Source organism: Topomyia yanbarensis, chromosome 1, assembly GCF_030247195.1.
Source record: "Topomyia yanbarensis strain Yona2022 chromosome 1, ASM3024719v1, whole genome shotgun sequence".
Taxonomy (NCBI): domain Eukaryota; kingdom Metazoa; phylum Arthropoda; class Insecta; order Diptera; family Culicidae; genus Topomyia; species Topomyia yanbarensis.
Window position 1 is genome coordinate 163,948,317 of NC_080670.1, and position 18,011 is coordinate 163,966,327.

Genomic DNA, 18,011 nt, shown 5'->3' on the forward strand with positions numbered 1-18,011 from the left:
CAGTAGGTGCTTAGGTCCATCCAGCGATTTCGGGTGGAGCGTAGATTCCGGTTCATTGGCATCCCAACGACCCTAGCTCTTCGACGCGATCTACTCGCTCTAATCCCCGGCGGCGGTCCTAGCCTACTTACGAGCTACCTGACAGGATGTCGATGTCGGTCTAGCGATTCCGGTCAATCCTGACGTCCGGTTCACTGGCGCCCCGATGACCTGAACGTCGCGTACTACCCAACTGGCCCCGGCTGTGGACCTAATCTACACCGACGGAGAGTTCCCCGGCGGCGGAATTTCTCCCGAAACCTGATTTGTGGTTCCACGGCGGCGTTCTAACCAATGGCGCCACTTCCTCTGCAGCTCGGAGAGTTTACTCGTAGCTACTCTATTGAAAGCATCCCAAATATGCTCGTCGTGGCACATCTCTTCGACGATATTGTCCTAGGGCATTCGAAGACAACGTGTTCCGGTGTCTCTTGCACGTTCACACACTAAGGGCAAACAGGTGACGAAGCGTGTCCAAATTGATGCAGGTACTTCCGGGAGCATCCGTGCCCGGAGAAAAACTGCGTCAAAAGGAAGTTCACCTCTCCATGCTTCTTATGCAACTGCCCAGGGGAGTTGAGATCGTAGGCTTTGCAGATGATGCTGTCCTGACGATAGCCGGTGAGACAATTGAGGAGGTAGAGACGGCAGAGACAATAGGCATCGTAGAGACCTGAATGGCTGATGTCAAGTTGCAGCTGGCTCACCACAATACCGAGGTAATGCCAAGCAGACACATTTGGGATGAGTCGGTGGGTCCACCTTCCTTTCTCCGAGTTGTCCCGCATACCGCCTCCGATGATATCGTTCTGTATGCACTCGCGACACGAACAACCATTAGGCGCAACGTGCTTGTCAACTTCGTTCGGTTCCGCTTTGAGTTCAGCGCAGCAGCCTAGGCCGGTACGCCATACCGCAGTAGTAAGGATGGGACACCCGCCAAGAGACGTCTCGTGCTGTCTCTTGCTTCTCCGTGATTCGGCATGATCCTTGCCAATGCGTTAGTTGTCCTCGCGGCCTTCTCACATACATAGTCAACATGGCTGCTGTAATTTAACCGATCGTCGACCATTACGCTCAGGTGGTTCAGCGCACGCATCGATGGGACGGATTGTCCCTCGACGCTGATTTCGACACGCTGGATTTTTTACAGTTGCTGACCAACACTTCCTCGGTATTGTGGAGAGCCAGCTGCAACTTGACGTCAGTCATCCAGGTTTCCACGTTGCCTATTGTCTCTGCCGTGAACATCTCCACCTCCTCAATGGTCTCGCCGGTTATCGACAGGACAGCATCATCTGCAAAGCCAACGATCTGAACTCTCCTGGGCAGTTCCAGTGTTAACACTCCTTTGTATAGTATATTCCAGAGCTTTGAGCCAAGTATGGAGCCCTGAGGTACTCCCGCCGTGATCCTAATCTACCTATGACCCATGTTCGTTTCGTAGGCCAGTACTCGGTTCTGGTAGTGACTTTTCAGAACCTTGCACAGATAGTTCGGAACCCGCATTCTGTGCAGCGCTACGGCGATCCTTTCCAGAAGTTTACCAAGAATATCCAGTAGGCATATGGGCCGATGCGATGCTGGATCTGGTGGTGGTTTCCCTGGTTTTGGCATCAACATCAGCTTCTGGATCTTCCATCGATCCGGGAAGTATCCATCGTCCAGACATGGAACGGAACTATCCTGAAATTGTCCGGAAACGCCAGGATCGCGGTCTTCAGTACCACATTGGGGATACCATCCGGTCCGGCAACTTTTTTGGCTTTAAGTTCTTTTGCCACTGCATCGTTGGAGACTCGATTGTCACCAGCATTTCCACCGTCCACATCAACGTACAGTGTAGGCGGTCATGCGGTGGGGTCGTGCTTCGGGAAGACGCTTCACGATAATTTTCAGTTTGTCAGCACGCCTTTCGACTGGTGTCATTGGACACTTGAACCTGACCATTAGAGTGGGACATGGTTGTATCAAAAAAATAGAATCTTGCTCCGAGCAACTTTTTGGCTTCCATTTGGGTCCCAGAACAATTGTTTTCGCGCCGGCGGTTTAAATTTTACATGGGATTTCTTATGGGGAAATTGACTTTTACAAAACAATTCCTCTAGAACTCTCCCGTTGGTCCCTAAAAATAAATCGATGTGTAATTTAATAAAGAAAAAAAGTCTCAAAGATCGCTAAACAATCCAAGGCTCATGGAAAAAGTTATTAAGCAAAAACCGGTTGGTCCTCTGACGATTGGTAAAATATTCAATTATTCTAGCACCACTGCTGCTGCCGGTCGAATTGTATGTAAATTTTACAACTTTCTCTTATTGTGTCCAAACCATTGATCTGAGCTATTTGGTCTCTTCACAAGAATTTTTAGGGATAAAATGAGGCATTTTGGAGTTAACGACCATGTTCCAAATATCACTGTAAAGACACTACGGAAACAAACTTTTTAAATGAAAGAGATACAAAGTAGGTTTCTTCGGCAAAGTTTAAGAATGAATAAAATGCAGTAACTTTACCAAAGACATCGAATCTCTATCTCTTGTAGTTGAAAAAATATGGTAGTTTTAAAATATTGCCTTTCTTTTTTTAGTGTAAAATAGAACTGCAATTTCTTGACATTCTTCGACCCCGAAAATACTAAAATAGTTTTAAAAACTTATGTAACGCGAAAATAAGATCAATGTGCATGATAGTGTAGCTTCTCAGTGTCAGTAGAATTATAGCACTAGCCTATGCCAATTTCGGGATTCCTCAGAAAATGAAGTCCTGGTTTACAAGCCCTGCTGCGAATAAATGATATTTTGAAAATAGAACTTTTTCGTACATTTTGATGAGTCAAAAGAATGTTTTTTTTTTTATTATTTTTATTTACATTTAATGATTGTGTAAAATTTCATGGGCTTAATATTCCTATGGTGTTCGATGACTTGTAGTAGGTAATTGTTTTGCTCAGGATCCTTTGTGACTTTGTTATTGTAGTCTGTAACAAGCTTCACAGCCCTCTCCGCGACATCGTTTACCACAACAATTGCCTTCACTCGCTCTTGTGCACTCAGGTATTCTTGATTTTTGTCCCAATATTTTGGATTCTCGCACAGAAAATCCGTCGATATATTCATAACGGTGAAAAATTCTCTTGAAGCTTCCGTTATAAAGCAGGACAAAGTTGACCACTGATTTACCTCAACAGCTTTTACTGGTGTCTTGTTCTCCGTATTTTCTGTTTTTTTGCGCCTACGTGGTGTTTCAAACGATTTTCTTGGCTTGTTCAAAGCTACTACCATTCTCTTTTTCTCATTACTACTGACATCCGCATCGAAAAAACTCAACGCTACGTTCCACTCGGACAAATACCATAAGTGGTTCTTAAACGCTTTTATGGCGACTGAGGCGAAGTATTGCTCGTGAAAGTTATACATATCTTTTAAAAATTCTAAATCCACACGAGGGGCGGAAACTGAGTTACTTAGTCGGTACCAATATCGTATGAAGCATTGTGAAATAAATATTGCCACTGTTATATAATGTTCCATTAGTTCTTGGTCTCCTAAAATTTCATCGCACATCCACAATTTCAGCACGTATATTGCCCGCGCCATCCATCTGGCTCGACTGAGTGCACCTGCTTTGCGGAATCTTTGCCCTTTCGGAGGCAACCCACCTAAAAACATTATAACCAATTCGAGGAGCTCCTCATAATCTCCACGTTGTTGACGTACTCTCAGCTGATTATGGCAAAAATCGGCGATGGAATCCCACCACGGTGCAGTAAGACTTTTAGCTTAGGATCGTGTAGGACTGTTCTGTATTTTCGATCGCGGTAGTTTTCGTTGAATTCTTTCTTGAAGTCATTGAAAGAATCGAGATTACTAGATTTGGATTTATCTCCATACAACTCAAAAACATGCTTAAGCACTATTTCAGCAACGTGATGACGGCATGCTAATGCTAGCATCTTTTTCTTAAGTAATGCTGGAAGACGGCTTATAATGCCAGTTTTTATGCCGGTATTTACGCTGGTTGTGTCAAAACTCATTCCAACTAGCCTATCCTTCAGGCCCCACTCGCCAATTGTTTCCATTATAGCAGCAGTTTCTGCATTTGCTGTGCCACATGAAAGGTAAGGTACCGAGAGTAGTTTTGATATTCCTGCTCCAGTGACAACAATGGGAAGCCGATCAACACGTTTACTATCTGCGTTAGGCAACATTTTCCCGTCCCAATGTATTACCAACGGTATGTCAGGATTGAAACTTTGTTGAAGCTGATAGTAAGACAGATGAAATGAACAAAAGAAATTGGATTAAATATTTTAAGTATGAATCATTTAAATGTAATTCAAAAATTTACGAGTTTAAGGGGTTACATACCTTTTTGTGAGAAAAATGTCATGAAAGTTTGAATTTGCGTAAAGGCATAAAGCAATGATTTCATTACATAAAACTTATAGTATTTTGGTAGTATATTTTTCATTGAAATAAACAAGCATAAGTTTATAAAAATATATTGATAATTGGTGGAGTTATGGTTTTTTCCCCGAAACCATTTTTTATTTAAGAGGTTTGCCGTGATCACGATTGAAGACCAATAGATCATTGAAAAAATAATTTTTCCTGCATTCGGGAACGTTTTTCCTAAAGATTCGCTATTTTAAGTTCTAAAAATTGTATTAAAAAATTCTCATCCACAAAACAAAAATTTATGCATAAAAAAGGAATCATTAAGGTACGAGAAAAATTAATTACGATCAAGAAAATCGGTTGAATGGTTTTTCGGCAATCGTGATCACCGAAAAAACATTTTTGGAAAAACAACATTTCGAGATAATCGAGTTTAACCTTTACAGTACCAAGCTAAAATTTTTCTGAAAATTTTGTTTAAATTTTGCTCTCATTTCGTCAATTTTAGACCGAATTGGATGGAACCGGCTTTAAAAGATCTGGAATTTAGTCCAGTTTCTATATACCGAGTAGTGTTCAAATCCGTGGACCGGTTCCGGAATTAATCCGAATTCCCTTGGGGTATATCCGGCATCCCAGTGGGGGTGACGGACGAGTTTTGAAGAAACATCCCATAAATTTAAGTAATTGTATTTTGAAATGTGCTACATATGACTATTTCCTATTGATCCTTCACAATAGACATGAATTGGACCAATCTTGGCCACCGGAGAACTGTTCCGGGAGAACCTAAGAAAATGTATATATTTTTCTATCATTCCAGCGATTTGGGTTCATAGCTTTATACGAAATGCGAAGTTCTTCCAATCATACGGTTCTACAGCTCCCTCAAGGCCATTCCGGCACCGGTTCCATACAGATGGACATTTGACGCCATTTTTAAAACCAAGATGGCAGCTTCCGGTTACCACAAAATAGTGAAAACCACCATCAATATGGGTGTTATTTGAAAGAGAACGGCCAGCAAAAGCCGGAAATTGACAATTGACGCCATATTGAAAAGCAAAATGGCGATTTCCGGTTACCACGAAACAGTGAAAAGCATTATCATTCGAAAGGGAGTGGTCAATAGAAGACAGAAATTGATTTTTGACGCCATTTTCAAAACCAAGATGGCGGTTTCCGGTTATCACAGTGCAGTGCAAACCGCCACCAATAATGGCGTCATTGTAAAGCGCTAGCGATCAGCAAAAGCCGGAAAATGATTTTTGACCCCAATTCGAAAACCAAAATGGCGGGTTCCTGTTCCAAAGAAACAGTGAAAACCGTCATCAATATGGGTGTCATTAGAAAAGAGATGATCACTTGAAAACCAAGATGGTAGCTTCCGGTTACCACAAAACAGTGAAAACAACCATCAATGTGGGTGTTATTTGAAGGAGGAAATTTATAATTGACGCCATTTTCAAAACCAAGATGGCGGTTTCCGGTTACCACAACAGTCAAAAGTATTGTCAATATGAGTGTCATTCAAAAGGGGGGGAGGGTCAATAGAAGACAGAAATTGATTGTTTCGCCATTTTCTAAGCAAAGATAGCGGCTTCCGGTTTCCACAAGGCAGTGAAAACCACCGTCAATAATGGTGTCATTGTAAAGCGGGTGGTCAGCAAAAGACGAAAATTGATTGTTTACGCCATTTTGAAAACCAAGATGGTGGCTTCCTGTTCCAAGGAAACAATGAAAATCATTGTCAGTATGGGTGGCATTTGAAACGGGGTGATCAGTAGAAGACGGGAATTGATGATTGACGCCATTTTGAAAACCAAGATGGCGGCTTCCGGTTCCACAAAACAGTGAAGGCTGTCATCAAGATGGAAGTCATTTGCGAGTGGATGGTCGGCAAATACGGATATTGATTGACGCCATTTTGGAAAGCAAGATGGTGGTACCACAAAATAGTCAAAATCATCATCGGTATGGGTTTTATTTAGAAATGAACGGTCACCCAAGTAGCAATTTTTATTTCAACAACTATTTCACACCAACAATATGTATGTGCTGTTGTGACAGACAACTAAGTTTCTTCGTGACTCAAAAGGTACAGATTTAGACTAATTTTCAATATAGTTCAGCGAAACTTTTAAAACTTGCTCCCGTTTCGTAGTCATTACTAGCGAGAATAACCGAATTAAATCACATTGTTGTCAATATGTTGAACGCAGATCTCAACAAGATTAGTTCATTCTTGCCGATGTTCACATGGGCTATCAATCGGCAATATTATTATAATAATAATTTTCGATTTGGACATGTGTATTTTTCCTCGTTCAATACTGCGGATCGTGATCGCGCGTTGCATTGGAGATGTATTTGTTGATTCACGCGTTCGTGGTTGGTGTCGGTGTCGGCTACATAGTGTGGTATACGTGCAGGTGTGTGGGGCTTCTTCGATGAATTCATCGTTTATGGAGTGATTGCTGGCCTCAATTAAAGCAGTGGATGATATCAAGAAGTTTTGACTCGTGAGCCGCTGCCGAATAATGTGCTGGGGGAACGACGGCGACTGAGATGCCGCGGTTGCCTACTTTTTTCTTTACTTTGTAAGTAAGGGTTTTCCACTACTCGGGTTCTTGTTTGCCCGGCGTACCCTTCTTTTCAGGGCGGCCTAGGTGTTTCTACAGAATTACGGATTTTCGTTTCACAACAAAAAAAGGTAAATAAACTAATAGATATACCGACTTTTATTCCACCAAATCTCCTCTTTGCTGCACTCTGTCGATGAAGTTGATCAGCTGCTTCTGACGATGGCGGGAAGGCGGGCGGTTTCTTCCGACCGGCCGGGAACACAACGGCCGCGTTCTCCTGCTGGTGTCGTTGGCTGCGCCGGCAGCGGTCCTTAACTTTTAGCTAGGGAGGTGAGCTTGGCTCCTTTGTTGGAACCTCTCTAGCGACGATGGCGAATTATCGCCGGATCTACTCGCTCCCCGCGAGAGATCCCAGAAGTCACCGCAGTGTACTTCCCAGGGAGCACCTTTGGCCACCCTGCTTCGCTCTCCTTGAAGCTTAGCTGTGAAAAAGAGCTAGGCTCGTTCGGCTGATCCTTCACAGCGAGAGCGGAAAGGCGTCTTCTGGGTCCGTTATACTTAGCCGGGGAAGCGAGTTGCTCCTTGGCGCTTAGCTTCCTTTTCCGGCGACCCGACACAAAAACACTTGAGTACCCGAACCACGGGTCGGCACTTTTCGAACGGGATTGTCACCATCGCACACGCGCACTTCACCGCACTGGTTATTGTGGCTGGAAACTGTCCCGGAAAAACAAAAAAACTCGGGGCGTCTGTTCGATGCCGTGGTCCGTCACTATCTAAAAACCTCGATGGCCGCCTTCTCCACGACACGAAAAAACAAACACCAAAAAACCGTACCGCCGCATAGCTATGTGTAGCATATCCAGCACACTTATTGCAGCAAGAGGAGAGCGGTTGCCTATCCAACCCCTTTGTTTCTTGTATACAAACTTAAAACAAAAATTAGTACACCTATCTGATTACACAAAACCGTTCGTCGATTGTAAGGACGTGACCCCTATCGGCCTACCCCTGAGTCGATTCCTAGTCTCACCAGGAGTACTTGCTCTAAATTTGAAGCAAATCGGACAAGTCTAGCTACCGGACCAACGTGCCTGAACTTTGTATGGGATTTTTCGACAATTTATATGAAGAAAACCCACTAGCTCGCATTTTCACCGCTAAGTGGCACAGTATGCATCGAATTATCACTGTAAGTGAAAATAAGAAATATAATTTAATTGTGTACAACTTTGTCGAAGACTGCTAGTCAATTCGGCTTTGTTAAAAGAAGTTATCAAACTTTTAGCGAAGTGGTGTCTGAGTCAGTTTTGCATGGGGCCTAGCAGTGCGTGGTAGTGTACCGGTACTAGGTTCTAACAAACTAAACATTTTAGATTTTAGCTGAATAGTATGTTCGGAAGAATTGCAATACATAATACGAGTTATGTCTTGGTTAGAAAATTTTAGTGCCACCTGTGACCGCATAGATGGCGCCAACACTAACTTTTCAACGAAGAGAGATAGAAATTAGGTGTCTTCTACAAATATCACCGGTTCAATTTACTATAGAATCCATTCGAAAAATGGTTTTTGATGAAAATTGCTCAAGGAGCTTAACTTTTCGCGGCAGTGATGCCAACTATGCGATTTTTTTCAGTTAATTATTAAGTTTTTTTTCTTATTACAAATATTTTAATTATGAAGATTCTAATGTCATCGTGTTCTGTAGATATTTTTACATAAAAAACACGTATAATCTCAATATAATTTGAGCGCATCCTGAGATGCACTGTTTTGAAGGGAAGAACTCGAATTTTTCTCATATAAAAATCCATTTTTATTGGCCAAAATTGAGAAAATCTTCAAACAGTCATAAAAATTGACCCTGATCTGCTAAAAAGCAACCAAAAACGTAATTTTTCATAATTTCTCGTCTACTTCACGATAAATTATGTGTGAACTTAGAATACTCAAGTTAGTTTTTTTATTGTTGTGCGCCTGCGATTTTATATGGGAAATAGCGTTTTTTTGCTTCAAAATATCGCTGATTTGCTATTTGGCTGAAAAAATCGGATAGTTGGCAGCACTGCCGCCAATAACTAATATATTTTCTAAACTCCTTGAACAATTTTCTTCAAAACCCATCTTACGGTTTGGTTCTAGAGTAAATAAAACCGGAAATATGTTCAAAAGGAAATCAAGGGTTTTGACAATTTGCCAAAACGGGGGGGGGGGGGGGGGGGGGTTCCCATTGCCCGAGGGGTGATTGAATAGACACAAAAATTTGGGTTTTTATATATTGGCCCTAGATGAGCAATTCCTCCAAATTTGATTCAAATCCGTGAAGGTCGGTTACACGTGCCTTGATCACTGCGCGTGGAATGACCCTTACATAGAATACATGGGAATTGAGAGGGACCATCAAGCCACCTGATTGAAATGATTTGGGCAGGAAGCGTGGAGTAGCCAGATTCTTGTTGCTAACATTTCGTGAACATTGCGCAGGATTTTCTCCCCACCTATTGAGGCTACTTTTTATAACAATGGCTTGCATTGTAATTGGCTTATATGGTCTTGTTATTGGAAGCAAAGGCTTCCGTAGTACATATAAGCGAAGTCACTTTCCGACCACGCAATTCCTTTTTGGCCCTTCGTACAGTAGCATGCTGAGTATGGTCAGAGATGCTTGAACACGTCATGCTTGTCGTGTAAAGATTGCTCAGTGCTATGGAGAGTGTTCCTGTTACAAAGGTGGTAGTACCACCGCCACCACTGCATCTACTGGCCACCCCTTTCAAATGACACCCATACTTATGGTTTTCACTGTTGTTTGTAGTAACCGGAAGCCACCATATTGGTTTTCGAAAATGGCGTCAAAAATCACTTTATGACTACCTCTCTCTGATACCTATACTGATGATAGTTTTCGCTGTTTTGCAGTAACAGGAAACCGCAAACTTGGTTTTCAAAACTGCATAAACAATCAATTTCGTCCTTTTTTCTCACCAATCCCTTTCAAATAACACCTATATTGATGGTAGTTTTCACTGCTTTTTGGAAACCGGCAGCCGCCATCTTGGTTTTGAAAATGGCGTCAATCATCAATTTCCGTCTCCTGCTGACACACCCCTTTCAAATGACACCCACATTGATGACGGTTTTCACTGTTTCTTTGGAACATGAACCCGCCATTTTGGTTTTCGAATTGGCGTCAAAAACCAATTTCCGGCTTTTGCTGATCGCTAGCGCTTTACAATGACGCCATTATTGGTGGTGGTTTGCACTGCACTGTGATAACCGGAAACCGCCATCTTGGTTTTGAAAATGGCGTCAAAAATCAATTTCTGTCTTCTATTGACCACTCCCTTTCGAATGACACCCATATTGATGATGTTTTCACTGTTTTGTGGTAGCCAGAAATCCCCATTTCTTTTCAAAATGGCGTCAATTATCAATTTCCGGCTTTTGTTGACCGTTCTCTTTCAAATAACACCCATATTGATGGTGGTTTTCACTGTTTTGTGGTAACCGGAAGCCGCCATCTTGATTTTCAAAATGGCGTCAAATGTCCATCCGTACGGAACCGGTGCCGGAATGGTCTTGAGGGAGCTGTAGAACCGTATGATTGGAAGAACTTCGCATTTCTTATAAAGCTATGAACCCAAATCGCTGGAATGATAGAAAAATATATACATTTTCTTAGGTTCTCCCGGAACAGTTCTCCGGTGGCCAAGATTGGTCCAATTCCTGTCTATTGTGAAGGATCAATGGGAAATAGTCATATGTAGCACATTTCAAAATACAATTACTTAAATTTATGGGATGTTTCTTCAAAACTCGTCCGTCACCCCACTGGGATGCCGGATATACCCCAAGGGAATTCGAATTAATTCCGGAACCGGTCCACGGATTTGAACACTACTCGGTATATAGAAACTGGACTAAATTCCAGATCTTTTAAAGCCGGTTCCATCCAATTCGGTCAAAAATTGACGGAATGAGAGCAAAATTTAAACAAAATTTTCAGAAAAATTTTAGCTTGGTACTGTAAAGGTTAAAATTTCAAGTTACCACTGCTCTTCGTAGACGAAGCGCGCTTGGAAGCGCTGTAACTTTCGATCTATTTCTCGAATCTCTATAAAAATTTGGAAAAATATTTTCAAGGAGTTGTACTTTCAGATAAAGTATTAAAAAAATACGATTTTTTGAAAAATAAAAAGGTATGTAACCCCTTAAGAAATTCGGAATTTGGTAGTATTTCGAAATCGGCAAGTTTTGAATTTTACCAGTTGAAGGAATAAAAATATAATAATTTAAGAAAAAAAATTTGCCTGTTCAGCTAATTCCTCGCGATACTTTTTTCTTGAACGACGGATGGTCTGGTAATTCATGGAATAATCGGCTTTGTTGGCACATTTCGTGTGATTGTCTTCAACGATCGCTTCAAGAATTAAGCTTGCATTTCTGTTTGATATCCCAGTTCTTTCAAACGCTGCTGCAACTCTTGGTGTTGCTATGTTTATTTTTTTAGCAAAAACAGATTAATTGTGGTAAACATTTCCGTGTCCTTTATAGGCAACTTTCGCGTCAAATTCAGTATTATCACCTGCTTCCCATAACTTCATAATCTTCGACAAAAGCAAAAATTATTGAACTACTCTCTACGTGTTTTATTAGAGACTCACCTTATCTTAGACACACGCTACAGCACAAGGTAATGGATGAGATAAATTATTTTTAAATAATTTCCGTTTCTCTGTAGCACATGGTGAGTTTTTACCTTGAGAACGCTGTATATCTGAATTAATTTAATTTATTATTGTAAAATAAAATCAAAATGTATAATTTATTACTCCGCCATTCCGCATACAATAGCTTTAGACATGTTTGAACAGCATCTTTGCGTTTGATTGTGTGACCAACAATTTTTAGTTGCAAAATTTGTCCTGTCAGAACACTAATGCTTTTTGCTATGCTGTGATGTTTCGTTAAACTATAGAATGAAATCACTTGCAGCGCTTCTTTCTTCGTAGGAATCCTGTTTGGTTTCAGTGCATTTAATACTGGTCCAACAAATGAAACCATCAATTCTGACCGCAAAATCCGTTTCATTGTAGATTTAATTTTTCAAAAAATTTCATGCAGCAGCTGATTTGAAGAAATATGTGAAACTGTCACTTCATTTGTTAAAGCAAACATGCTGTAAAACTCCATGGAAACCATTTAAGTGATCTAAACGTCACCGCCGATTCTGATTATACAGAACAATTTCAGGGCCAGTGCTACGATCCTACTGACACTGAGAAGTCGTTAGTTGCATTATCATCTTATCCTCGCTACATAGTTTCCACTGTAGTTTTTATGTTCTGTCAGCCGAATATATTTGTCTACATTATATTTACAACAGAATAACAACGCTGCCCAGAATCAATCAAATGAATCCATCAATAATTTGGAATAAAGTGCCTTGCATCAATTCTTCGAAAAAAACATTGAAACTATACAACATTTTGTCACTAATTGATACATTTTGTTATTCTGACACTCGAACAGCAGCGTTTGTGGTATTAATATTATTGTAGTAATTCCTACAAATTGAGTGATAAATACGAGAATTATCACCCAATCGACAATATTAAATGGATTCAAAGAAACTCTTGTGTTTCTGAAACTATTGGATAATATCTTTTATCTGATATTTTGGTAGAGCTTTTAACCACAGAGAACAGACATCCATGATCGAACAAAAATATTTAAAAAACGTGTGTAAACATTTGAATTAAGATACTAAACACACTAGCGCCGCCACACCAACCTATCCCAACTATCCGTCAAATCGATTCCGGAACCGGTTCGAAATCCTGGATGGATTCTGCATGGAATCTAGCTCAAAGAAAACAACCGATTCCGACTATCGGTTGACGCATTTGAGCTGGAATTCATGCTGGAAGGCCGAATCGGTTCCGGACTAGTTTGACTGGGTAGAGGAATAACCGCTGTCAATTCTGTCGCACTCAGCCACAAAAAAAAACATGACGACAGTAGCGCACCTGGTTTAGATATCCAAACTACCTTCTAAACCGTTAGAGATTTTACACAAGTTGAATGCTGAAGATGGACGTCTGTTCTCTGTGTTTTAACTGTGTTCGCTTAATCGGTGGGAGAAGAGTAAAAAAGTCGCTGGTCCAATTCGGACTTTTTGTCATGGTTCAATTTGAACCCTCTTTTTCGCCAATGTTTGACAAACTGAAAGATGGATGGATATTGTGGAGTGAATTAGTTATAACTTTAAAATCGAAAACTAGAATTAGGCAGCATAGGCGCAAAGCAATGTGAAGAAATCGTTGGGTGGATAAATGCCGAAATATTCGTTTAATTCATGACACACTTTAAAATATTCACTCGAGCTTCAGAAGATTCGCCTCTGCTCCTATTGCTTGCTAATTATGAATCGCATCGATCATTGGCCGCGTTCGAATTTCGCCGGGCTAACGGCATATATGTTCTGTCGTTCCCTCCACACTGCAGCTATCTATTGCAGCCATTAAATGTCTCTGTATTCCGTCAAATCAAATCTGCTGTTAATGCTCATTGTTCGAATTGGATGAATCCCGGTCGACTAGTGACAATCTTCGAACTTCCTCAAATTATCACCAGATGTCTGGAGCATGAAACTACAGAGCGACATAATAAAAGTGAATTTACGAAGAGCGGAATTCGGCCACTTGATGCTGATGTATTTCAAGATGCCGACTACCTGCCATCTTCAGTCACAGACAGACCGGAACCACTTCAATTGCCGGAAGTTGAATCTTCGTATTTAGATGGTACGTTGTCAGACATTCGGCCGATTCTATGAGTACCACCGCGGAAAAGGGACCCGCGTCGTGGACCCGCAAAAATAAGATATTTAGACCAATGATGATTTCGTTACTGCCGTGGCTGAAAAGAGGCGGCGGCGCATAAACCTGAGAAGCGCAATCAACCTCAGACAAAGGGAGGAACAATGGAAGCAGCTCAGATAAAATCTCATGTATCACCACAGACTAACTTGCCGAAATTTTCTTAAAAGCTAATTAAATTATATTGAAACATACTGAAATGACTTTTTATTACATCCATGGCGAAAAAACGTGGGGTCCGAATTGAACCAAAGTTGGGGTAATTCGGACCTTTTGCAATCAGTTGTTCAAGAGCGCCATCGGTTAGGCTTTCAGAAAAAAATACTTTTGAAAATCTGTTGACAAAGTTCCATTCGATATATATTTAATATTTTAAAACTACCATATCTTTTCAACTACAAGAGATAGAGATTCGATGTCTTTGGTAAAGTTACTGCATTTTATTCATTCTTAAACTTTGCCGAAGAAATCTATTTTGTATCTCTTTCATTTAAAAAGTTTGTTTCCGTAGTATCTTTACAGTGATATTTGGAACATGGTCTCCAAACTTTGGTTAACTCCAAAAGATGCCTTATTTTATCCCTAAAAATTCTTGTGAAGAAACCAAATAGCTCAGATCAATGGTTTGGACACAATAAGAGAAAGTTGTAAAATTTACATACAATTCGACCGGCAGCAGCAGTGGTGCTAGAATAATTGAATATTTTACCAATCGTCAGAGGACCAACCGGTTTTTGCTTAATAACTTTTTCCATGAGCCTTGGATTGTTTAGCGATCTTTGAGACTTTTTTTCTTTATTAAATTTGCTATTAAAAACACATATCGATTTATTTTCAGGGACCAACGGGAGAGTTTTAGAGGAATTGTTTTGTAAAAGTCAATTTCCCCATAAGAAATCCCATGTAAACTTTAAACCGCCGGCGCGAAAATATAGTTTCACCGATCGAGCTGAGATTTTGCACAATTGTTCTGGGACCCAAATGGAAGCCAAAAAGTTGCTCGGAGCAAGAATCTATTTTTTGTCCCACTCTACTGACCTTAACGACACAATAAGCATTGCCTCAGGGGCTCGCGTCTACTTCTCTGCAAGCTCCTTCCCGGTCAAACCATTCGGAATTTGATTCGGAATCCTGAATGGAGTCAGTATGGATTCCAAATCAAATGCAACAACCGATTCTGAAACCGATTGAGTCGGAATCGGTTGTTGCATTTGATTTGGAATCCATAATGACTCCATTCAGAAATCCGAACCGGTTCCGGAATGAGTTTAACTGGGTTGTAGCAGGTGGACTTGCTTAGCAATATCTCGCGTTTAAAAGACGCCCGGAATGTTACCTTATTCTCTTCTCAGACTTACTCAGATCTTGCTCTCTGATCGCGTCTTCTGGCTTTTAGGCCTTTCGTTCCACCAGTACGCCGGTAGTTCTTCGGCATTGTTACATCACATGCCCTCGCTACCGTTCCCGACAGCTCACGGCACTCGAAATTGGAGTGACGCTGTCAGCACGAAGTGCTTCCACAAAAAGGTCCTTGTCGAAGTTCTTTATTTTCCACTTTCGCTCGCCGGTCCTCACACTCCGCGTTACAGTACAATTCCGCCGTCCAATGGTTTAGTGGATCGCTTGGTGGTGACCATGTGTGTACTGCTCACTAACTCGCTAGTTCATGTTATCCATCGACGAAGAACTACAGAATGTTATGTTGATGATGGATGCCCGGCCGTCTGTACGAAACGTGCTAGCGGAACCTTCGTTACACAGTCTTACATCCAGCTTCGCCATGGCTTCCAATAAGTTGTAACCTCTTGCGTGCTGCCCTAGGGGCAGATCACTTGTGATGCATTTTTAAAATCAGCGAAATTGAATGCATTTATTTCCATCAAAATAGAAATTCATAATGTATTTTGCGTTGCGTGCAATGTTGTTTGCGTTGCGTGTAAGACGTCAAAACCCTACAGAAAAACTAGCCCTACATTTAACAAAACGTCGAACAAAGTGGATCAGCGTAGGCCGTTTGACAAATTTTTCTGCGAGGGAGTGCAAAGCTGATGCAAAAATGGAAATTAAATGTATTTTTTCTAATTTGATGCAAATTTGTTATACATTCTTAGAGTGATCTGCCCCTAGGGCAGCACGGACAAAAATAATAGAGGTGAGTACCTTTTTTCGACATATTTCAACATTTATTTTTAAACAAAGTATTATGGAAGTCCTTGAATAACTTAAATGATAAAGGCTTGGCATGTTCTAACGAACCTAGTCTGCCGAATTACAAATTCATAATGTTTGCCATTAAAGCTAATAAGCCTAATAAACCCACAGTACATAAACACAGAGAAATAATTAAAGTAACTGGCGATACAGTCTTAATTGTGAAAGGGATACATGAATCTGTATTGAGTGATCGGATTCAATTAGCCTTGAACTTCACAATAAGCTGGAATTGCACAGTGGGGTTCAACGTAAATCCTGTAAAAAACGTTTTCCAATTGGAAGAAACTTACGTTGATTCCCCAAACTCTCAGTGGAACTACAGCTAATTGCGCAGAAGACGCGAAACATCTTAGACAAAACACTGAATTGGAACTCGCGCCTGATTTACGCTGTTAATAAAGCAACAACACATAACAGTTTTTGCAACCGGCCGAGACGGTTGTGCCTCCAGGTGGAAGGTTTTGTTCTCGAGAGAGTGACGGAGTGCGAGACGCTGTATGCGTTTTTGTGGGAGAGAGAGAGAGAGAGAGAGAGAGAGAGAGAGAGAGAGAGAGAGAGAGAGAGAGAGAGAGAGAGAGAGATAGAGAGACCAGTTTGTTAAGTGTGAGTCGACAGTTGATACGTCGGAGGCGTGGTCAACGGCATCCTCGGTGTTTTGACAGCAAACCGCGGGTAGACGAATTTGCCTACCGCGGTGGCAGAAATCGACAGTGATCGTGCCTGTACACACAGAAAAAATATATTGTATTGGTGTCGTCGGGCAATTCTAATCGACGAGAGGGGAAGCGTCACAGGTAGACCCATTTGCTCTATTCGTCTACCGCAGAAGTGGTACGACGAATAAGGAAAACAAGTGGCACCGAAAAGTGCCGCATCGACAGTGGGATTTTCGCAGCAAGCCACAGGCAGCCACATTTGTTTACCGCGGCGGTGGAAACGGAGAGAGCGCTGTGGTGGTGATACCGACGAGCAGCTTAACCGGAGAGAGTTTTGAAGTGTTGCAGGTAGGCCTATTTCTCTATTGAAGAAGCAACGCGACGAAGAAGGACAGCAAGTGTCACATTGTCAAACAACGGGCACCGAGTTTACAACGTAACACATGAGGTGTGTTCTACAGGTATAACAGGTATATTTTTCATTCCTTTTTGTGATAGTTTTTCTTGCTAGGTAAAATGGATGAAGAGATGGGAGAACGAGTAACAGACCCTCCCCCTAAGCCTTATGCTGAAAATGTAAATCCGACTAGAATTAAAATTTACCCAGAGTCGTCAACAGGACCATGGATTGTATTTAATAGGCGTAAAGTAAAGGCGCTAAATATTATTCAAATTTCTAAAGATTTGACTTCGCGATTCTCGGATGTAAAAGAGATCGTCAAAGTCAATAAAGATAAAATACGCATTGTCGTTGGTAGTCTCAAACAAGCCAATGCAATTGCTTCTTGCGAGCTTTTTACGCGTGAGTATAGAGCGTATATTCCTTCAAAGGAAATTGAAATTGATGGGGTCATCACAGAATCGAGTTTGACTGTTGATGACATAATTAAGCATGGGGTTGGTCGTTTCAAAGACACCATACTTAAAGATGTAAAAATACTTGAATGCAAGCAATTGCATTCAGTATCACACGAAGGAGATAAAAAAGTTTATCGACGGTCTGACTCATTTCGAGTGACTTTCGCTGGGTCTGCGCTGCCCAACTATGTCATTATCGATAAGATTCGTCTCCCTGTTCGCCTTTTTATCCCTCGTGTAATGAATTGCCTTAATTGCAAACAGCTTGGCCACACAGCCACTTACTGTTCCAATAAGGCACGGTGTGGCAAATGTGGGGGATCTCATCAAGAGGATACATGCAATGAAAATTCAGAAAAATGTTTAATGTGCGGAGAA